The sequence below is a fragment of the Polistes canadensis genome, unplaced genomic scaffold, assembly GCF_001313835.1.
Source record: "Polistes canadensis isolate GaletaPanama2010 unplaced genomic scaffold, ASM131383v1 scaffold_201, whole genome shotgun sequence".
Classification (NCBI taxonomy): Eukaryota; Metazoa; Arthropoda; class Insecta; order Hymenoptera; family Vespidae; genus Polistes; species Polistes canadensis.
This window is the reverse complement of record NW_014569748.1, coordinates 198,936-223,224: the sequence shown is the minus strand read 5'-3', so window position 1 is coordinate 223,224 and position 24,289 is coordinate 198,936. Positions and strand designations below refer to the sequence as shown.

The 24,289-nt window shown below is 33.5% G+C and overlaps 1 long non-coding RNA gene across 1 annotated transcript in view; it reads left to right on the top strand.

Annotated features, from left to right (window-relative positions):
- The first annotated feature begins 2,058 nt into the window (after positions 1-2,058).
- LOC106789762 overlaps positions 2,059-24,289 on the top strand; it is a 142,091-nt gene continuing 119,860 nt past the window's right edge. The window contains exon 1 of the long non-coding RNA XR_001382028.1: positions 2,059-2,170. This is a non-coding gene — a long non-coding RNA (uncharacterized LOC106789762). The remainder of the gene's footprint in view (positions 2,171-24,289) is intronic.

Below are 24,289 nucleotides of genomic sequence, written 5' to 3'. Positions count from 1 at the left end.
TTTATGCCTAATTAATCGCCATAAATCCGAGGGAAAGCAGCCCGCCGGATTACGGTGAAATTTGCGCGAACCGTCTCACTCTCGTGAGGGGTGATTCAATGATTTGTAGATGCACGGGGTGAGATCCTTCGCTCCTCGTAATTCGCCTTAAGCGTACACGATCTTCTACGTTGATTGAACGCATTAAAGGCCATCACTTTTGGTTAATCTTCAAAAACAACAAAACTACCGTATACAAATACAAATATGAAAAAAAAACAAAAAGAAAACATTATATAATTTTATTCTACGATGAGATAACACACGAATAATCTACTCGAAAATATATATTTATCTTATAATTTTTTTGAAAATTAATCAAATATTCTCATCGGTAGTTGATTTTGTTTAAAAAAAAGAAGAAAAAAAAAGAAATCATTTCTCCCGTTCACGATCAAAAGTACCTCCTAACGCATTCTACTTTTTCCATTAGCATTTATCCAAACTAAAGCTCGAGCCCTTAGAAATAGGAAAAAGCTTGCCGAGGATGAAAAGTAGAAGTAGTAGTACTAGTAGTAGCAGCAGAAGCAGCAGCAGCAGCAGCACTACGAGCAGAAACAAAATGCAGAAGCTCAAAGTTATCCGCGAAGTTTCGAGTGCAGAGCCAGTTGATTTATCGGGCTCATTACTGCCAGGAAAGAGGGAGGACTACAGGAATGGAACCACCCCAGCGGCGTGTTTTACAAGACGGCATTAATTGCTCGAATTAAATATGCACCTCACTCCGCGCTGTAATTTATTTCGGTTTCCTTAAGCACTTTAAGTCATCGGGAACTCGGCCTTAGTATACGCCGCCCATCGCCAAAGCTTTCCACTAACGTTAATAATGAGTATGCGGGATATTAATTGACGTTACTCCGAGAAACGGTTCTTTAGACCTGTTGTAACCTGGTTAAAACGATTTTACGTTTTATCCTATCCATATTATACATGAATCAAATGTTATACGTACGTGGTTTAGACTTGACATGAACGATCATTCTAATTAACACCTTCCCGATTGACTTATTAATACGTTCACCGCGTATCAACAACCTCTATTTGCTTCATTTTACTTTCATATTCTTTTCAAAAATAAACATTTTATAACATTTGATATAATGGCTAGGTACAGGAGTAGGTTACCGAGTCGAAAACTTAGTTCACCACGCTTCTGTATTTTATATATTATATTATATATAGAACAAACTTAATTATTTATTATTATAAGTAATTCATCTGCTCTCTGAATTAATGATTGTTTTATTTTTTTTCTTTCTTGCTTACCCATCAAATGTAAAAAGAGGAAATTATTTTTATTATTTTGTTTGTTTATTTACAGGAACGCTTTTGACGAAGAATGTCGTGCACAGAAAGCTCTCAACCTATTGAAAGCTCGAGATCGTCGTATAGCTTATCTCGAAAAAAGAGTAATTGAATTGGAAGAAACAGCTATTAGTATGCATGCGATGAGTTTGCGAGCATCCTCGACACTTTCCAATTTAGTTGATCTACCGAACGACAAGGATGCATTTTACAATATTTCACACAGCGAACGTACTATGAAACACTGCAACGATTATAAAAATTCGAACGCGTTGAACAAAAATGATCGTCAAGCTTATATTGAACAAAGAAAATCATTAACCAATCAGACCAAAGTACCTAATTTAATATTGTCGTCAAATACTTCATGCACCGATAAAGAAATTTTCACGACGTCGAGTTTGAATTGGACAAATCGACACAATTCGAATTATTTTTACGTTGACAATTCTAATACCAGTACGAATGTGAAATTAAACGAGATTAATGATAGACCTACGAAGGTAATAATTCGTGACGATACCGTTAACGAAAATTATCTGCCGGAAGATAAGAAATCGACGTTAATTTTAACCGACGTGGATAAAGGATCATCGAAAAAAAACGATGTTAAGTTTTTGGGTGAGAATAAGAAAGAGAATAAGCACGTGGTATCGAATAGTAGAAACTATTATACGGAGTTTCCCATCAGAGTGTCTTCGAGCGTGGCTTGGTTACGAACGAAACGGAACTTCCGCAAGAAGAAAATTCGACCCTTCGTCGTTAGGGCGAGGAGACAGCAAAAAGACGATCATCTGCCGGAGAAAATCGACGTCTCGTCGTTTCGGTGAGTACCGTTGATATCTTCTTTCCTATCAAATTAATTAAATCAACGCAAAAATAATCAATTTTAGATAAAAACGATCTACACTATCGTTCAATTATTAAAATCATCAAAATTCGTCTTAAATAAACACAGAGAAAGAGAGAAGTAATTATTTATTAAATAATATAATTCAAATTCACAAAAAAAAGAAAAGAGAAACGAAGAATAATTCTTATAGAAAAAAAAAAATCTTAAAAGATACCGACCGCCGCGTTTAACATTAACTTGTCAAAATATAAAAGCCAGAGGAGTTACGATCCCGATTAACAATCTATCATTCTTAGCGAGAATACTCGCGATATTTTTCTTCTAATAAACAACATATATTATATATACATATATATCTCGAAACGATGGTGTTCCGCGTTCATCATCTCGGTGCATGTCAAAATGGCGATCGTTTAACCGGTAAAGTAGTGGATGCCGAGTAGAATATCAGGTCCATTGGCACGTAACAGTTGGATTTTTCCAAGTTCGGCGAGCAGCGTAACGCTTGGTGCTTGCGGTTCGACGTGAAAATGCATGTAATTAGCTGAAATTGATGTTGAACGCGAGCACGGCCGCAATTTTAATCGGCTGTCGTATGATAATTACGCGTGGCAGGCACCCCCCGACCCGTGCCGGATAAATCATTTCTCGCTCCTGCTTCGCCCGTAGCTTCGCATCACGAAGCCAGAGAACTAAAGAGAGAGAGAGAGAGAGAGAGAATGAAAGAGAGAGAGGTTCCCAGGTATTCATTTACTTCGTATTAATCAATGTGTGAAATTGATTACGCCTAGTCTCACCGTAACGAGGGTTGTTGCTTCTCCTAGTAATAGGGGAAGGGGAAGAACACACCAATGAACCACCAATCCTTTGACGTCACGTGCCTGTTTTCTCACTACTTTCACATTGATTCCATATCTAGGTATTACATTTTTCTATCTTGCAATAAATTCCGTCAATTGTGTTTCCACATACAAAGTATATCTTTTGATTTTCTACCAAAACAGAGAAAAAAAAAGAGAAGAATCTTTTTATATTAGTTTAAAATTAATCTTAATTTTAAAAACGGAAATCAATTTTTGTTATTATTATTATTGTTTCTAATTCTACACCAATTTAAATCTAAATGATATAATTTTAATTATGTTATAATGTTCAAATAATAAATTTAATCGAATAGACACGTTTTAACGTGTATATAATTTTGTTTGACACTGTATATATATATAATATATCGTACGATTCTATGTTCGTATTAAATAAATTAGTATCTTCTTTCATCGTGATACTATGTCACAAAAGGAACAGATTACCTGTCTCTCTCTCTCTCTCTCTCTTTCTCCCTTTTATGCCGGTAGTCGTTCAACGATAGAAATAAAGTCCTCCTTCGTGATTTAACATTTTTTTTCTTAAGGATGACAGTCTCCTATATATCGTATCGGTCGATAGGTCGAAGCACGACCGAGAAAATTGCATTTCTATTTATTTCTGTCCGTCACGGCACCGTTTTCTGTCGTAAGACAGAACGAGTCGAGTACGATCGGATTATCATTGTCACGACTACTCTTTCTCTCTTGAAGAAAAAGGAAGGGAAGAAAAAGAAGGTGGTGAAGGAGAAGGAAAAGGAGGTGGGGGTGGAGGAGGGAGGAAGATTCTTCGTAGAATCGTAGAACCTGTCTCGCGACCTCATTCATAGCAGGGAACGAACGCAGAAAGTTGACAGACGCGCCACGCCAGTTTGCAAAATTGCTTGCTTGGCAAAGAACGGTGACGAAACGATTCGACGATTAACCAGATCGTCCAACGGACAATAGGATACCTCGACCTTTGATCTCTTACTGGTTCGGTCCCATTGTGTATCGCGAAAAGAAATAGACCAACTATCCTAGACGTCGAAAGGATCATTCCAACACTGACATTTCACAATTATTTCGTACATTCATTTTAACAAATAATTTATTAACGTATGTCATCTTGATTATTGACAATCTATAAATGTGTGATCGTTACGATGATATATTGAAATCTAAATTGTAAAGTTGTAAAAAGAATAATTTTTCCAACACAATTTTGTATAATTTTAATACTAAAGAATGCATTAAATATCCTTATATACACGTTTCAAGAAAATGCATTACTTTTGATAACGTATATACGTATAGAAAATATATTTCAATTGATACAATTAAACAAAAATATTGCGCGAAAAAAAACACAAGTAAACTAAATTTTTTCGGGACGTAACAAATATAAATTGTTTTAGGATAAATAATCAGACGTTTAATTATTAATAAAATCGTTAGTGTTTCAATATTTCAAGTAAAACAGGATCAATGTAAAAAGGACAAAGGATATTTATGTTAGATTTAAGAGAGGAGAAAAAAAAAGAGGATAATGATTGAAGAGTAATTCTGTTGAACGAGCTATTTATCAGGATCGGAGTATCGAAAACGAGTAGGATCGAACTCCGATCAGTGACCTTCGACCTCGCGTCGATCTTCTTCCCCTTCCAACTCTGCACCACCCCTCCAACACACCCTACCACCCCATCCCCACACACCTCTTTTTCTCTTTATCTTTCTCTCTCGTTTAGAATTATTGCGATCGAGCGTGGATGTGCTCTTTGACACGCATAGTTAGACGAATCGATGCGTTTCAAACTTCGAAGAGAGAAGAACATATTTCTCTCTTACTCTCTCGCGCGAGAGCAGAGAAATACGCCGCTAATGGAATCAATTAGGTGTGGATTAATATTGACAGATTTATTGACTTGCCTTTTGTGCTCGTCACAGCAGCCAGATTACACAGCTCGGTCCGATTTATAACCGAAAACCATGTTTGCTACCGCAAGCATGTTAACGTAATGTCGATCCGTGAATACACACACACACACTTACGTATATACAAAACAAAATTGACTAGCCTACATATATGCCAGTAATTATGACACTGGACTAAATACAAAAAAAACATTTGCAGAATCGTTCATTCAAAGTGTAATTCATTTTATAATATAAATAATTATAATATTATTTCATTTTTTTTTATATTATAAAAATAAATAATTGCGCAATTTTATAATATTAATAATAAATATTATTATGCGTTACAGTTTATATTGGTTCATTTTATGAAATATAAATAATTGTAACGTTATTCTTTTGTTTTTCTTAGTAATATATTATAAAAATAAATAATTACAATATATTATAATAATAATAATAATAATAAACTATTATACGCGCGAATTTTTGCAATTTTTGTTTTTCACTTATGTTAGTTCCCTGTCATAATTATCATCATGCATATGTAAACACGTATTTTACTAACAACCACTATATCCCATTATCATGAAGAGACTAAAGTAATCGATCTACATATTATACAATACATAAAGATTGAAAATGTCGATATCCAGATCCTTGGTATAAGACTAAGATATGTTTCAACTGAGAAGGACGAGCGTTTACGTAGGTAATCTCGGACAAAAATAATAAAAATGGGACGTTGAAGGTTCGTTACGACAAGAGTCCGCTATAAAACTAACCAATGTCCGAACCAATGTGTTCGCCGCTTTTCTATAGAAAAAATTAACCTCCTATATATATGTATACGAGCAGCATCGTTTGCGTAATTCGTAATTGCGTACGCGAAACTGTCGGCTTATGAAATTAACGAGGGGAACCATTAAATTTAACGATCGTTGACTCGGTGTCCACCGTGTGCAGAAGTAGTGGAACGGCATACTACGATCCTGTTAGTTGCTACCATGACTTTCTCTCTTTCTCTCTCTCTCTCTCACACACACATACACACTCTCTTTTACCCTGTTTCATTGTTACTATCTCTCTCTTTAATCCTGGTTCACTGTTTCTCTCTCACTCCTTCATTCTTTCATTCCCTCTCCCTCTTTCCATTACTCTGACGTTCTCTATTTTACTTCGGTTTGTTTTTTTTTTTGGGGGTAGGGGTATTTAATTCTTTGATCCCTTTTCTCTCCGTTCCCTTTTTTTATTTTTTCGTGAATGCGAATTCATCCCGTCCAATTAGCAAGATCACGGTGACACCATGGCGGACATTAAAAGAGAGAGGAACGCGACAGACTTGGACAGAGAGTGACGAAGCTAACGGGGCATTCGCACGAGAGGCACGTCCGGCATCTTCAAGGTAAAGAGAGTAACCTATCTCTCTCTCTCTCTCTCTCTCTCTCTCTCTCTCTCATTCTTTATTTATTTATTTATTTTTTTTTTCTTTTTTTACTCTCTCTCGTCCGAGAAGAGTTCGACACGGTGACCATGCTTGAAATCGGATCGTCAGACCCTCCAATTAAAGTCCGACGACAAACTCCTGAATGTATTCGTGCTCGAAGTATTATATATATTGCTCGATAACCCACATGGGCGGCCCTTTTTTTCAACAAATGCAAATCCTTACGGTCCACGTAATTCTTCTCTTCTTTTTATTTTTTTTTTTTTTAATTGTTTTCTCTCTTTTTAAATTTACCTTCAAGTATTACGATTAAAAGTCGAAAACGAAACGAAGGAAAATGATTTTTATTTTTATTTTATTTAACACTTTGACTGTGCTATGGATGGATACGTGTATATAGGCGTATACGTGTTTGTTAATATGAATATAAAATAATTTAATGTTGATTTGCATATTGTTTTAAATCTTGTGTCATATATAAAAATATAAAGGGTGTCCTACATAACTCTAATCACAATCTTTCGATAACACTTGCGATAATCTGAATATGAGTATAATATATATAATATATAACCTATATATGAGTATAAAAAATATTTACCGAAACTTTTCAAAGAAATTGCAAAGATGCACAATTTACAGCATTGCATTCTCTGACATTTTATGAACCTTTGCAGATAGACTTATAACTCGACAAAGTATTCTACGCGTAGACAAAAGAATGTACTTTAATTTAATATAAGAGTCATTAAAATCTATTAACTCTTAGTATAAAAAATATGTACCGAAACTTTTCGAAGAAAAATATAAAATGCAGTTATAAAAATATTTAAACGAAAGAATTATTCATATTACTGTCACACTGTTTCACATGTGCGTTTCCCTAAAATATCCTTCCCAAAAAAGATCTATTATTCTAAAAGACAAAAAAAATGAAAAGAAATTAGAGAAAAATCAGAAGAAAAAAAAAACAAAAGGGTAGGTAGCAAAAGAAAAAAAAGAAATTGTTGATATTACAAAGTAATACCGAGATAGGGATCTATAACGCATGGTCGAATAAAATCATCGTCGAAGTTCGCGATCTTTCTAAAGGTCGTCGAACGCCGGAAGCCGCCGACTTTAGCAGCAAAAGGGAGGACTGGGTCGTTATCTCGCCGAACGAGAAGAGAGAAGAAGATCTTTCGTTGATATTTCTTTTCGTTGCGACCGACGACCACTGACCACCAAAGGCTACCTGCGGTCCACCAAACAGAGTAAAAAAAGAAAAAGAAAAAGAAAGAGAGAGAGAGAGAGGGAGAGTACGAAGAGAAAGAGAAGGAAAATGAGCTGCTAGAGCGTTTCCCTTTATCGCGAACGTCAACGTTTCACGACAATTTGCATAACCGCGTCCGGCAAAGAGACGTCGTTACGTTTCCTTCCTCTACTTCGTTTTCGAAGAGAACCAACTCGCCAACTTCTATCTCTTTTTTTTTTTTTTTTCTTATACATATATCTGTACATACACTTTTCTCTATTTATCTTACTCGCTTCTTTGCGCATAGTGCAAAACGAGACAAGCATAACGTATACGCGACCTCGATCGTGATTCTTCGATCGATCTTTCCGATATCCCATACATATTCGTGTGTATACACATAAATATATTATATATATTTATATATGTATGTATTTGTATACTAGGTGTTTCATTTTTTTTTTTCAAACCCAACAATTGTCCACCATGTTAGAATATAATTCTACTCTCGCGTTTATATACTCTATTATAATATGTTATAATATTAGATTATATCCAAATATACTATATTGAAATTATATTTAAATATCTTTTTTTACGTAATTCATTGTCATTATAATTTTACACGTGAAGTGAATGATGCCTCGTTACGAAATTCTGATATAACATTTACAAGCTTACTTTTGTATATAAACATTTTTTAATTAATTTTTTTATTACATACTTACTGCAAAATAAAATTGAAACATCCTGTACTTATATGTATATATATATATATCTTTTTTTCTTTCCATGTTCCTTACTTCTTCCTTATATAAATATATATGCGTATATAAACATAAATAATAAATATATGTGCATATGTATATTTCTATCTTTTTCTTATGTACATAAATATATTTATCTCTCTCTCTCTCTCTCTTAGTTTCAATCGTCTCCTTTCTCCTTCCTCCTTTAACTCATACCGCTTTCTTTCTCTCCTTAATTCGCAATCGGTGAGTTAACGAGAACGATGCCGGCGGCGCAGAAAACAAGTAAATTACGTGAGTGTTCTACCAAGATCTCCGCTCAAGGTCCGCTAACGGCCGACCGTTAGCATCGGAATCGACCGAGAGTCGAAGGACGCGACATTGGAGGACGAAGGACAGCTTTTCCGAAAGTTAATCGATCCTTTATTTTCTATTAAACCCGTATACACCCCTACGTCAACTAATTATTTCTACATTTTTCTTTAATAAATTTCTAATCGAAAAATATATACGTAATATTTATTTGTATTACTATTAATTCGTTACGTAATTTATCAAATACCGATAGGTAAGAAAAATATAATAATAATAATAGCAACTAACACGAATAAATTTCAATTAACAAAGAGATTTACGAGCAACTTACAACGCTTTCACTTTTGCACGCTCGAAAATTCGGGAAAAGAAAAGAAAAAGAAAAAAAGAAAAATAAAGAAGGAAAGAGATAATGAAATCTTAATTTGATACACATTTTTCTTAGGACAAGAGATTTTAATGAACGAACAGAGCGTGTCTAACCGTTCGTAACAAAATGCTAAATTCTTTTAAATATACATACAGTCGAGTAATAATCTTGAAACTTATTCTACGTTGGTGGGCCACTGGCCAATAATAATCAGGGTAAACGTTCTAGCAATGCACATTTATACGAGTATATTATACGCTCACAATTATATCAAATACATATACATTTGTATCTATTTGTACGCAAGCGTGTGCCGTTCACTCGTAAATCATTTTTACTTTGCTCGGTCGGTACAAAAAATCAAATAAAAATAAAAAATAAAAAGAGAAAAAAAGAGAAGGAATAAAAATAGTAAGGGATAGAAAAAAACGGGACAAAATAGACTCTGGATAGGTCCTCACTCCCATTTGCGCCGCGTGATCCAGGAAGAAGAGGTCAAAGAGTGAACCGCGTTACGTTCAACGACGATGCATCCTGTTCGAGTAAGAAAGATAGAGAAAGAGAACCTGTTCGCTCGTCCGACTCGCTGATTTGCACAAGTAGCGGATATACGGGACCGTGCAACGGACAAAGACATATACAGGGTGCTTCTTATTTACTTACACCAACATTCAAACGTTTATATTTGTAATATAATAATAAAAAGAAAAACGCGTGGAACATCAAACGCGTGCATATGTGATGAGAAAAAGAGAGAGAGAGAGAGAGTGCATCTTTGAAGTAATTTGCTACTTCCCCAACGTTCAAATATTTATTTGTATATATTGAAAAAGAGAAAAAAAAAAAAAGGAGTAACATCGAACACGTGCATCTGTGTATCAGATAGTAATCGCGAGATTATAATATATCTGCGTTAAGTAATCACAATTTATAATACAAGAAAGAAATATTTTTTCATGATAGATAATTATTATATTAATTATAATAATCGTTGTGTGTGTAATAGAAAAGATAATTGAAAAATTAATTCTTATTAATATATATAATTATATATTGCATTACACTAAATAATTATTTCGAAATAAAATGACGCAAGCCAAATTAGAAATGTTTATTATTTGTTCTGCAAATTGTATTAATATTTGAAGGACTATATAAAAAAGAAAAATTACTAGCAGATTTGATAATTATTATGTTAATTAATATATTCACGTGTTTTGTATAGAATATATTTGTAATTCCATTTTTGTGTTCTTATTAGAAATTATTGAACGTTAAAATATTAAGGAAACACCTTGTACATGTGCGTGCATATATATATATATGAGACACATAAAGAGAAAGGGAAAGAGAAAATCAAAAAGGGAAGTAAAGCCAGGACGTAGCGGAAAACGTTGAACGAAGACGTCCCGCGGAGACGACAACTAGCGGGAGAACTAATCGCGGTAGTGCATGACATCCTTAGTTCATTGCAAGGTTCCCCTCCTCTAAACTGTGCACACACACACGTATACTTACATACATAGACATAAGTAAAGTGCACAGCTAGATCTGGAACTAATCCAATGCACGGTGTCCTTTACTAGCAAATTTAACACGCTTGGCTTACGGTACACGTTTCTTCCTCGTGTAAATATAAATCGTATTAAATAAATATAATCTCCTTTTTAATTAAATCTTGTCTTTTCTATTTTTTTTTCCTCCAAACAGATATCAAATTTCAAAGTATAATTTTGTGTTTAACATTACAAATAATCTATATTGCAATTAACGAATAAATAATATTTCCAATAAATATAATATATCAATTTTGAGATTAAACTTATTTTGTTTTTTGTTCTTATTATTAAAATCATATATCTCTTCGAATAAATAGATTTTTTTTTTCCCACAACGATCGATGTGTATGATAATAAAATTCAACTAAATTTATTTATTAATTCCCTCTCACACACTCTCTTTCTCTCTCTCTCTCTTTATTTCTGTGTTACTTTTTCTTTTTCTATCTCTTTCTCAAGGACAATGGGCAAAGGTATCTTAGCAGTGAAACGCTATACACGATTATTTCGAACGATACATCGCTCCCGCAAGGCTGGGCTGCTGGCAAGACGGTAAGAGGACCTTTCCTGAGATCGAGATAGAGCTTTATTGTCCAGAAACGACGGTGGGGCAGGTGTGTACGTTTAATAAATCGGTCGACGTTATAAGAATCGAGTTGAAGATACTCCCTTTACCCTTTCTCTCTTTTACTCATTCTATCTCTTTCTTTCTTCTTTCCTTTTCCCGCTACGTGACCCTGATCGTGGAAGAGTAGCCGTGCAAACTCTATGCTAATTACACTTTCACTTCGTACACTTCACCCATTATCCCTCTATTGTTCTCCACGTTTCAGTTACCGTATGGATATATAAATATATTTTTTGTTCTTTTCTCTTTCTTTTTCCCTACTATCTATCTATCTATCTATCTATCTTTCTTTCATTCTTTCTTTCTTTTTCAATCTCACAATCAGTCAGAAGCTCGAACACGTATTAGACGTGTCAGGCAATTAATTTCTTACCATTTTCATTTCAAACAGTTTCGCGGCACGATCTAAACGTTTATAATGACTAATGAATATGTATTAGTATTATTGAGTGTTTCATGAATTCACGATTTAACAAACACCGGAAGATAGGTATTATTATAACTATAAATGAAAAAGTTATAAGAATTAATAAGTGTAACTTAAAGATATTTATTCTTTGTAACGTAAAATATATATACATTATATCGATCAAAAGTTTGATAACGTTTGTTTGATTTTCGTTAAAAGTTAGAAACTATTTATCGGTTTTATATCAAACATTAATAAGTCGAATTATGTTATCAATGAATATTAATTTGCCAAAATGTTCAGCTTAATTGTCAGTAAAAAATTGACAATCTTAAAAGAATACTAATTCTTTCGTGAAAAAAAAAAAGTAATATAAAATTGATTACATGATAGATTTTTCTCGTCGACAAATAAAACTTCAAAAATCTTCCTTAAGAAATAATAACTTTCATTAAATTTTTTCATAAGTAACATCAAACTTTTGGTTGGTAATGTATACACGTATATCTCTACCCATACAAGTACACAAACTTCTATAGGTGAATAATATCGAATCGTTCGCGGATTAATCGTGGTGCAGATCACAGCGTGCACTGTACGAAATTATAAAACGATCCGTCTCGAGTGCATACGGTGCACATCGACGTCGTCATCCGGCGATCCGATAGAGGATACACTCCTCTGCTTTCACGATAACGAGCCGTAGTCGATAAATCAAATTTATTACAGACGATCGTTTCCTTGACAGCCCCAAGAAGCAAAACCCGCAGGAGAAGAATTTTTCCTTAGGTGAAACTCGCTACAGGGTTAGGAATATTTTTATAATACGCATGCCGCCTATCCTATACCAATCGACAATTAATTAAAACGTTTACCATTCGTTTCAACGACTTTTCAAAATCATACTTTTGTTCGACCGATCTTTAACGTGTCGAATGACGATCGACAAAATTATAAAAAACCATCTCCATATCTGATTAAATATTTTTTTTTTCAATAACAAAACTCTCGTATATATATGAAAAGAAAATTATTGAACGTTTAAATTCGTCAAAAAATATAATGTAAGTAAAGAAAAAAAAAAAAGAAAAAAAACAAGTTAGATTGACGATAAGTGAACGTAACGGACGAACATTTACGAATAACATTTTGTTTGTACTACTCGTCGAACAAAATTCATAATTGAAAAAGCGTGTGTCGAGTGACACTGATTATAAGCCTTCTGATAAAAAAAGAAAATATATTGTATATTAAATTGTTAAAGGATGATTTTGAAAAGAAAATTATCGAGTCGGTGAAATTCTTCGTCTGGATTACTCGTCAGAGATGAAATAAATAGTCAAAGAAAGAAAGGACAGAGATACGTGGACGTGCGTGAAAGGTGATCGTCCAGCTGCTCTGAAGAACTCTCTCGTGTGGACGTTAACGTGTTCGAGAAAGTTACAGTTCAGTTGTGGCTATTTGCGAAGCGTCCTTTTGCTTGCACACACACACGCATATATACACACACACGCACGCGTGTACATCATCATCATCATCATCATCATCATCATCATCATCATCGTTGTCGTCGTTGTACATAGAATTGGCCAACAAGTCTCTTGCAACAGTTAAGAAGAAACATAAGAGAAAGGGGGATGTAAGGGGGGGGGGGCAATGTAAATAGATGGAAGTTACTTACAAAATCTAGGAATGAAATGGTAAAATAGTATGGGGAGGTTGTTACTGATTGATTCCTTCCTTTTTCGTTCAATATCATCTCGTTCATTTTATATCTTAACAAATTGTCAGAGAATATTTTTATTTGTATAATAAGATAATATTTGTAAGGAAATGAGATGATTAAATTAACGTCATTTATATCGGTTGCTACTGTGTGTATCTAATAATATGATAATATCTAGGAGTAATGTATGTTGTTCGTGGAAATAAAAGGTGTTGAAACGTTTAAGAGAAATTAAAACGATCAAAATTATGACGTTTATATTAAATGATAGAAATGATGATAGGAAAAAGATTTAAGAAAGATAAATGTCACGAGATTAATGGGGATTAAATGTGTTAGACTTCGTCCGGGTGTTTGATTTATTTGATTATATATATATATATATATCTGATATCTAAAACAATATTTCTTAACTTATAAGGAAGTATTAAATGTTTCATGGTTGGCTAAATAATATATGATATTTCTGTCAAAGATAGGAAAGTAATTGATTTGTTAAATATTTCTAGAAACATTTCAATTATTTTTATAAATATTACGATATAATACACAAACTGAAAAAAGAATAATTTAATTAAAATTCATTGATTCCCATCACACAATAAAGAATTTCTCTCAATACTTTTTCATATTATACAAATTTAAATTAATCTTTAATTGTGAAAAAATAAATGTTTTCTTTTTCTCTTTTTTTGTTGTTGTTGTTGTTGTTAAAGTTAATAAAAATTTATAGATAAATTTTTGTAGAAAAAGTACACGTTTCGTCTAGGATACCAAAGATTCTCGATATTGTTCGATTTTCACAACGACCAATGGGAAGAAGCAAGATGAAAAGGGCGTTACAAGACGTGGCTTCACAACGTAGCACGATTAATCAAGCGAGGAGAGTTGAAGAGGCAAGAAACGAGAGAGAGATGACTCGCGCAATACAATGTCGACGTATACTAGAAACAAATCGATCGAGATCCACGAACACTGTGTGCAACCTATATACACTTCTTGCTATTCGAGTTTCAACGTATACCACGGTTAAAGAACAAGAGAAAGAGAGAGATAGAGAAAATGTAAGAGAAAGATAAAGATAAAGTAGAGAAAGATAAATAGAAAAAAGAAAAAGAGAGAGAGAAAGAGAAAGAGAAAGATTGCGATAGGTAGAAACAACTTCTCTCGACTCTACACCAATGACTGATCTCTACTCAAAGAACCAACATGCATGCCGATGCAACGACATTATTTCGATGATAAGCTCGAACGAACGGTTGCTCAAGAAGCTTCACTCTTACATCTAATATGGTATATTTATAAAAAAAAACAAATTACATAACGAGAAATAGTTGATAATATTTTTTTAATGCGAATAAAATAATCGACAAATTGTTATTCTTCAAACTATTCTGATCAATTCACTGACTTTTTTTGTCTTCGAAAAATTAATCATAATTTATTCGATCGATGAATATATATAAATAATTTAATATCAATTTTATATATAATAATTTCACTTATATTCGAAATTAATATCAAATTCATATCAAATTCACAGACAGAAAGAAAAAAATATTATTCTCTTAATTTGATATATACGAAAGAAAAATAATTTTCTATTAAATCGAACACGCAAGAAAATATCCGACAAAAATATATTCTAAATTAATCAATTAAAATATTCGTGATGGGGAAAGGGATCGATTAATTGTTTAAAAAAAACAAGAAAATAAAAGAAGAAAAAATATTGGATCGAGTGAGTGCGTAGCACTCGCAAAACTCGTCAAGGCATCGATCAAATCCGAGCTCAGGAAAGAAACCGTTTGATCGACGCCGGCCGAGGAGCACTCATGCAGAGAGAAAGAAAGAGAAAGAGAGAAAGAGAGAGAAAGAGAATGATCGGTAAAGGCGTAAGTTCTCTCTCATCTCTTGAAGACTTGGACGTTGACTCCCGACAGAAAATTCGTCCTGAGACAGGCGTCGCCATCCTTAAAAGGCGTATCGCTCCTTGACCCGCGTTCTCGCTCATTCGTCACGCATGTCGTCCCACGACATATAACTATGAAAGTTCCTCGCGTGTAAAGTACTTTCGCGACCTCGACGATATTATATTTGCGATTATAGTCAAGATTCTTACCTTTATTCCAATATCAAAATCTTATTTTCCTTTTTATTTCATCAAAATAAGAGACTTATTACTATAATCCGTATTGAGTAAATATTATTAAACATTATTAATCGATAAATATATATGTGTAATGTGTATTATATTATAAATATTATACAAATGTTTTCATATTTATATATTGAAAATTAATAATTATAATATAATTAGATTTATACTTTTATTATAATATAATAATATATCGTGTCGTATATTTTATTGATCAAGAATATACGATAGATAACGTTATTAAAATTTCATTCATTTTCTAACAATAAAATACGTTAATTATAATATTATTTTGTCCCAATTAAAATCAAGAAATAATAAAAATATAATCATTATTTAATATATAATAAGAATAATTATAATCGATTTAATTGTCACGCTTGTTCTTTATATTATATTCTATTAATGATTTGTTAAAAAATCTTTTGAAAATAATACGGATTATTATATTCGCGAGCGTATAAATGTATAGAATAATAATAATGTCATCTAGTGACAGGTTAGCAATTTTCCATTAAGCGTGATCATTATTGTCTTGGTCGTCCTGTAAAAGTAGTTGTCTTTAACATCGGCGAGTTACAACACGCTGGCCGCGAGTAATTGATTCGGCGCGTTTAATTTAACGAAAATTGCACTCGGGGATGGACATTGACGGTGGACGATCGCGCGCAGGCGAAAGCAAGTACTCGTAATGGTTGTAATTTACTAAAACGGGACTGCCTGGCTGACCGCATAAAGCACCTGAGAACACGGTTCATTAGTCACCGCCTTTCCCCCTTTCCCACCTCGTCCATCGCGTCTCAACCGCCATAGGAAGGAAGGAGTCTCACTCTTTGCGAGTGTCCTTCCTGGCTAACCGAGACATCCTTTCTTCGAAACTTTCAACTTTTCTTCGTGGTAAACCGCACCCTCCGATAACAACCCTCATTCGACTAAATTAAACGAAACGATATTGCGAAATTATCCAATTTTACGATTTCTAGATTCCTTTTCTATGATTAATATTAAAATATCATCATACAATAATAATAATAATAAATATGTGTTACATAACGTGAGCATTCCTCGAGTCTATAGAACTGTGAAATTAAACTTGGCAGGGTCCCATCTGATCGGTTCAATACCTCGAACAACGAGAAAGAGAGAGAGAGAAAATAAAGAAAAGGTCGTAATAAAAAGATTGACAACAACAACAACAAAAAAGGAGACAATTTCTCGAAAAATAATTCAACTCACTCTTGTCTACTTTACGATCATCTGACTAAACATCATAACACGACGGATGATAATTATAATAACTTGTAAAATAGTTAAAATATCTTCGTATCATTCATCGTGAAAATACAAAACGTTAAATCGAACTTTCGCGAATAATAATACGATAAAAATAAAATGAGAAATAGAAAGAGAGCGGGAGAGAGAGAGAGAGAGAGAGAGAGAGTGAGTGTAAGATTGACGAAGAGAATAATATATTACGCCACTGTCTTGACCGAAGTCATTGGAGGCGTCTTCTGGTCGATCCCATGTACCTCATGATTGAACGAACACACCAGAGATCTACAAAGATCTACACTCTCGTGTTGATCCACCTCTCTTTGTCACTCACAACCAATACTATATTCCCTTACGAGAAACTCATGGCCGGAATTATTTAGCCACTCGTTCGCATGTTGTTGTCCCGAGTTCATTTTATCTTGATTTAATAACTGTTAATGTCATCGCAGTCAATCATAAAACACGGAACTTACAATACAACTCTTTCTATTTTTCGTTATCTATCAATTATCGAGTACCCCCTTCCCATTCGTTCGACGATGTTCCGATCAAAAGAAACACGAGATTACAACAACGACGACGACGACAACGACAACGACAACGACGAATCACATTGGGGAAAGATTTTCCAATTAATTTGTATAATTTAATCGAATACATTGCGGAAATTGCCTAAGCAAAGCCGATGTTGAATCGTATCGTATTAATAATAACAGCAACGATTATCTATCTACCATTTGGCGAATAACTCAGGTTCTCTCAGTTAAATCTTTAAGTAAATCGTAAGTAAGTAGTAGTTGGCACGAGGTCGTGAACGGAATCGTTTGATGTCGCCGCCTCTTTTACCTCGGTCCATAACTTTCGTCGGATATTCTTCCCCTCCCCCTTCCCTACCCTTACCCCATTCCTCTGTTTGATTCACTCCCACCCTATCCCACCATCACCACCACCACCACCTCTTCTTCTTCTTCTTCATCTTTTTTTTCTTCGTTCCGTAACCATCTCCGAAGAAATCACGCGGAAGATTCTTCTGCCATCGTTCGTCCAAAGACTTATTTGTTTTTTTTTTTCTCTTTCTTTTTCCTTGTCTTTAACCCTCGTCCTGAGACGTGTATCACGTTAGGATTGCGAGAACGAGTGCGATCCGTTTCTCGTTGAATCGCTACCCGATCAACCATGAGTGTATCATCCCTACACACTGATGTGAATTATATTTAGGTAGCCAATTCTTACGTTAGGCGGTTTATTTGACTTCTATTGTGATCCAATCTTGTCTAACGAAATTAATAATCAATACACCATTGTTACAAATTATTTTAATATATTCTATTTAACATAAATATATAATTAGTTGTTTCTCTCGTACAAAATTAAAATTATTAATAAATAGGTATATTGTTTATAATATTGTTCAAATATAACGGATCAAGAGATAACGAAGTTTAGATTTGTAGTGTTTTGAATATTACAAAAATGTATGTCTGCTTAAATAAAAAAGACGCTGAACTTTAGAGATTAAGTTGCTGAAGAAGTCCTAATAAAGGGACGCAACGTCCAATTAATCAAAACGAAGTTCTAGTTCTTTTTAATGTCAAAAATCCCTACGATACCCCTATTTATTAATAAATATATAATTTTATATATTATATCGTCTGGGGGGGGAGGGATCTTTAACAAAGTATTAAATTTTTGAATTAGACAGGTGAATCGAATAGATGTGAATGGAGAAAAATATAAAGAATTTATTTCTTAAATTTGTTTTTTTTGGTTTTTTTGTTTTTTTTTTTCAAGAAAAGAACGGAAATAGATGCGTCTTACGTGTAAGAAATCGCAAAAGGTGTACATTACACCATGCGGCACGTTTATCGACACGGAACCGTTATCAAACTCGGATCTTCCATGAAGAACGGCAGTCGTTCGGGTGGTACCAATTTGTCCTTTCTTTATCAAGCGTCATCTGATGGCGACCCGACACCATGCGCTCGACTGAATGCAACGGCTACCTTGAAGCGACACCGGCCAAGAAGAACCACAATGGGAACAAAGCGGCTTGCTGTCTTTCGCATAGGTTTTGTTTCATTCCCGTGGTGGACAACCGGCGTTATTTGTCATGCATTTTCAACCTCACCGATTTCATCTTGGATATTTTTCTCTGCCTTGTCCTTATAACACCGGGCTACCCTTGCGAATCATAAATGCCGTAGAGAAAGAGAGAGAGAGAGAGAGAGAGAGAGAGAGAGAGAGAGAGCAAGAAGATAAAACCGAGCGAAAAGTCATATCAACAAAATCAAATTTCATTCTTTCGTGGAAAAAAACTGAAACGTTTCCACCATCGTGTAATTTATTTTCATCAAAACACATTTGCAATTAAATTAATTAGACTCGAAATATGTATCGAATAAATATTGAATTACTCTCTCTCTCTCTCTCTCTCTCTTTATGATTTTGATAAAGATTTTATTAATTTGAATTTATCGTGAAACTCGGGAAAATATAATATATACAATATAACAATTATTTTTTCATACTCGAATTTCTATAATAACAAGCAACCATTTTCGAATTCTCTCGATAATTTTTGTATACCACGAAACGCGATTTAATATGTAAATATTTTTTTCTTGGCCATTATTAAAGTGAATCAACCAATTGTAAAATATCTAAATATATATATTTAAATTACTAAAAAGAATACAATACATATATAATATATATATATATATATATATATATATTTTTGTATTTTATAATAAACAAGCACGCGAAATAAAAAATAACTATTCTTAAATCAACAACAACAACAACAAAAAGAAAGGAAAACTGATAAAATATATCCGCAAAATATACACACATAGATTAGATATCTCAAAATAACTTACAATTAGACTACTTTCAAAATAACTTACACGTCTATATACCTCCTCTATCCATTTAACAAAGATTAGTATTATTAAATCTTATTACACGAACACTTATAGCGAAGAATTTCACGGAGTTAAATATCCTCGAGTTAATATTATATATATATATACAAACACACACATATATACATACCTACATATTATAATATACTACATGATAACATTCATCGGAGAGAGTTAGGAATCTAGAAAATATTACGAGTAGGAGTGTAACGACCGCTTTCAAATGGTTTGAGAGCAGCGTTTGGTTGAGTCCGACCTTCTCGATGATACAAGAATTAACATCCGAAGAACGGACGCGCGTGGCTCTTACCTCCTTTGCCTGGAGCTACAGCTTAATTGGCATATCAATCCCCGGACGAAACGCGAGATAAGTGCCGGAGGAAAGTAAGACAAGGAAGGTAAGAAAGAAAGAAAGAAAGAAAGAAAGAAAGGAAGGAACGAACGAACGAAACGTTCCGTTCCTTCTTACCTTAATAAAGTTGCATACGTTCTCTTCTCTTTCTTTATATCATTTTTTTTTTTTGTTTCTTTTTATCTTACTCTGACTCTCATACACATATAGTCTACCTCTCTCTCTCTCTCTCTTTCTTTCTTTCTTTCTTTCGATGTGCACACGATCGATCGAACGAACGAACGAACGAACGAACCATACCATAAGTTCCATTCCTTCGACGAAAACTCGTTCGATCGACATTTATATTATGTTAACCGTATAGATCGTATGGAATCTCATCGATACATACAAAAAAGAAGAAATAAAAAAAGAGAGAGAGAGAGAGAAGAGAATATCGAAATAGCTTAGTGAAATACGCGGATAATTGACTTATAAAATGAAAATGTTAATCTTACGAAAGGCCATAATGTCTCTCGTTACAATTAACATTCGTGTGTGTATTTGTTGTGTATTTAATAAAATTTCAATAATGTGAAATGAATAATAAGAAGGAATGATTTGTAACGCGAATTGTGGGAACACGAATTGATACGAATTATGGTTTATTGTGTTACTATATGATCGATATAATGAATATTTATATACTTTTTTTTCTTTTTTTATATATAGAAAACAATGCGAAGTGTTGAGAACTCAGCATTTGAACGCTTAGAAATTTTGTCTTATATTACTTCAGACGTACAAGTGAATGTGCATTTGTTCTGTTGGAATGAATTCATTAAAATAAATGATCGATTATTATGTTTAATAATATATTGTTAGCATCGATCAAACGAATTACGAACAAACGTAACAATCCTTAATTAGCTCACGGAATAATACTTGCATTATGCAATTGTTAAAATCACCAAGCAGTAATGATATTAATAATCCATTTTAATGCTTCTAAGCCCAAGAAAATATTTGTAAAAAGGCTACGAAACAAAAATGCAATCGAATATCCAAATAATTTTTTAATTCATTTCATTTATGATAGGAAAATTTTATATACGACTTGTGATCCAATTATCGTATCGTAACGAAATAAAATAAAATAAAATAAAATAATATTCAACTAAGTGAAATAATCACGGGAAATAAAAATAAGACAATACGTGTTCTTAGAAGAAGTGAACGATAGGCTCGAAGGGATTGCAGAGATAATAACGAGACGATTAATTTGCATTGCTCGCAAGAACACAGTTGGAATTGTCTATTACACGATTCAAACTATAAACGTTTGGAGGAAGGCTGTGCATGATAGTACACAGAACTTAGTTATATCGAATGTGCACAAGCAGATCGATATCTACTGAAACGACTTTGCTTGTTCGTATATCGATACCTCGATAGCGTGTCGTAACGACTTTATAATAGATATACAAGCAGGTTATAGCCTAAACGAACTGGATCGAAGGTTAAACTTCCAAAGATATATTGAAAACTTTGTATTCGTACCATTTTTGTATGTCTCCTAAAGTAAAGGGTTAAATATTTTTTAATATTACCTAGATTCCATTCTACTAACATAGATACAAGCAGATTATACCTAAATGAACTGATCGAAGGTTAAACTTTCAAAGATATATTAAAAATTTGACTTCGACATCATTTTTGTATGTCTTCTAAAAAAAGTAAAGGGTTAAATATTTTCTTAAATATTACATAAATTCCATTTTTCTCAACAAATTTCTATATATATAAAAATAAGCTTAGAAATAAAATGAATGGGATTGTTATTTAAAATAATACACTAATCACTTTGATAAATATTCTCAATATAATAATTAACATTTACAAAATCTTCCCATTATCTGATTGCTATCGTTCTAATATCTATTTTAAACGAAACGTAGATCCATTAAAATAGTTTTAAGGTCAAGCTTAGGTATATCAAGAAACTAACGAATCAAAGATGATTTTCACACCCAATAATCTCTGCGTGGATAGAGCTCGTCATATTCGTGGTGTTTAGTAAAGTAAGTGGGTGAAACGGAGGGCGACGTTTACTCGCACGATAGCACCGTATAACGGGCAATTGGTAAGGCGTTTTGTTGAGCTAAGCTAAAGCGAGAACATAGGGCCAAAGAGGTATTTTTGTGTAATTACCGGTATCACGCGACGCCCAAGGTGTTACTCCATGGTGAATCTACGATACCTTCTCTCTCTTTCTCTCTTTCTCTCTTACTCTCTCTCTCTCTCTTTTACTCTGTTACTCTTTCACTTTCTTTCTCTCTCTTACTCATTTGCGCATCGTATGCTTGCTTCTCGGGACCGATCGTCATCGTGGTATATAAACCCTTCCTCCGTCCCTTCACCGACTACTACCTTGCAATATCCGTGGCAGTTGGGTGAAACTTGGAAACTGCTGGTTCGACGGTCGCATGACTCCGATAAGCGATTATGCTTTAACGGACTACCAACCAGACACAGACCCTTAACTACCGGTTACTTTATTGCCCTCTCACGACGATCACACCACGAGGAAATCGACTTTCGACTTCATTCAACGTCCTGAGAAATTATCTTTCCTTATTTTTTTATTTTGTATTTTTCTTCTTCCTCTTTTCCTCGTCTACTTCTTATTCTTCTTCTTATTCTTATTTCCTTTAAGACATTGGTAGTTTCTATTTAAATATTCAGACGATTATACGTGTGGTTTGTGAACAATTATTTTAGATTAAATTTGATTATTTTAATTCACGATCAATCGTACGTGACAATTTGATGAATCATTGATGAGAAAATTGGATCAATCAATTTGACTCTCGATCTCCAATAAATAATATTTTTCTTTTCTACGATTAAATGCAAACGAATATAAATGTACTAATGAAATCTATTAGATTTGTACAAGATCGATAATAAAATCAAACAAACAAGAACAAAAAATATATTGACGTCGATCTATTGAACGATGAAGAATAAAAAAACAAAAAAACCTTAAAAATAAAGAAAAATAAATTGGAACTCTAAGAGAGAAACAGAAGCGTTGTTCGAATGCACGTATCGGAACGTCAACATGTCCAAATCAGCACGTGCTTCTCCTTTTAAAGGCTCGCTTTGGTCTGTTTCGCGTTTCGATCTTGCCCGCAGAATCGGATGAACGAACGCAAACGGACACGCACGGTCGCTTCTGAACGACTGAATGAATACACAAGTATATATAGGTATATATAAATAAAAAGATGAACAGGCGTTCAATATTCTTCAGATTAATTTGCTCGAACGAACATAAGACAAAGGAAAGAAATCGACGTGTCGTCCTTGATCGTTCTCGATACCGACTACCTGATAACAATATTGGCATCCCTTTTTTTTTTGTGTATCAGATTTTTATTTCAATTCTTTATTTTATTACACAAATAATTTACATATAGATATATATAATTCTTTTAATGAAATATAAGAAAAAAATAGGAAACAAAGATAAAATATTGAGAATAAAAAATATGATTAATAAATTATTTGACGGTTCAAATATTTCCAACAAACCTTTAGGATTTAATATTTACAAAAATTAATAAAGATATAGAATTAAAAAAAAATAAAATTAGTTTAACAACGTTGCATCTGTAACAAGATCCTATTTGCAAATAAAATACCGATTATAGATATATACAAATGAATTATTATTAATAACTATGATAATTTGTTCATAAACACTTAATATTTGATATAAACAAAATATATGAGATAAAGAATTAAGAAAAAAATAAATAAAACCATTGACGTAATAACGTTGCAACTCTCACGAGATACTTCTTTTGGTAAAATAAAAAAAGAAAAGAAAGAAAAAAAATATACTCGACATACGGCGTCGTCCGTCCGTCCGTCCGTCCGTCCTTTCTTTCCGTTCATCCGTTCTCTCTCGTTCACGTGTCTAACTCTTTCGGTACCTGTTCGTCTTTGGTCGTTACGGATGGTTGCCTCGTCGACGGCGGTCTTTTGTGCCGTCGCTTGTCATAATGACATCAGGCAAAAACTGTCAATGCTGCCGTGTATCGGCTTCCACATGCATATATTAGAGGAACGTTAAAATTCAAAAGTCTTCTCAATCTTCTTACCTTGCGCTTCTCCAACATAAAGAAGAAGAAGAAGAAAAC